We start from the raw sequence: 222 nt of genomic DNA, 5'->3' as shown, positions 1-222 counted from the left end.
TTTTTCCCTAGTGAACATCTTCCACAAAAAAAAACGTAATAAATGAAATATATAAAAAAAGGAAAAGCAGTAACATATCTTCATTTTTTTTTTATTAGTGCAACGTATTTTCGCATAAAAAATGAAGGGAAGATGAAAATATGTCATTTTTACTAGAAATGTTAACAGTATATGATATAGACGTTTATCAAATCCACAGATTAATTATTTCATTCAACTTGC

General features: G+C 25.2%; 1 protein-coding gene across 1 annotated transcript in view; it reads left to right on the top strand.

Moving 5' to 3' along the window:
• LOC119591450 (basic proline-rich protein-like) overlaps positions 1-222 on the top strand; it is a 12,254-nt gene that overhangs the window by 1,041 nt on the left and 10,991 nt on the right. The window lies entirely within an intron of this gene.

Source organism: Penaeus monodon, chromosome 28, assembly GCF_015228065.2.
Source record: "Penaeus monodon isolate SGIC_2016 chromosome 28, NSTDA_Pmon_1, whole genome shotgun sequence".
NCBI lineage: Eukaryota > Metazoa > Arthropoda > Malacostraca > Decapoda > Penaeidae > Penaeus > Penaeus monodon.
Note: the sequence above shows the minus strand (reverse complement) of the source record. Positions and strands in the feature narration are given on the sequence as shown.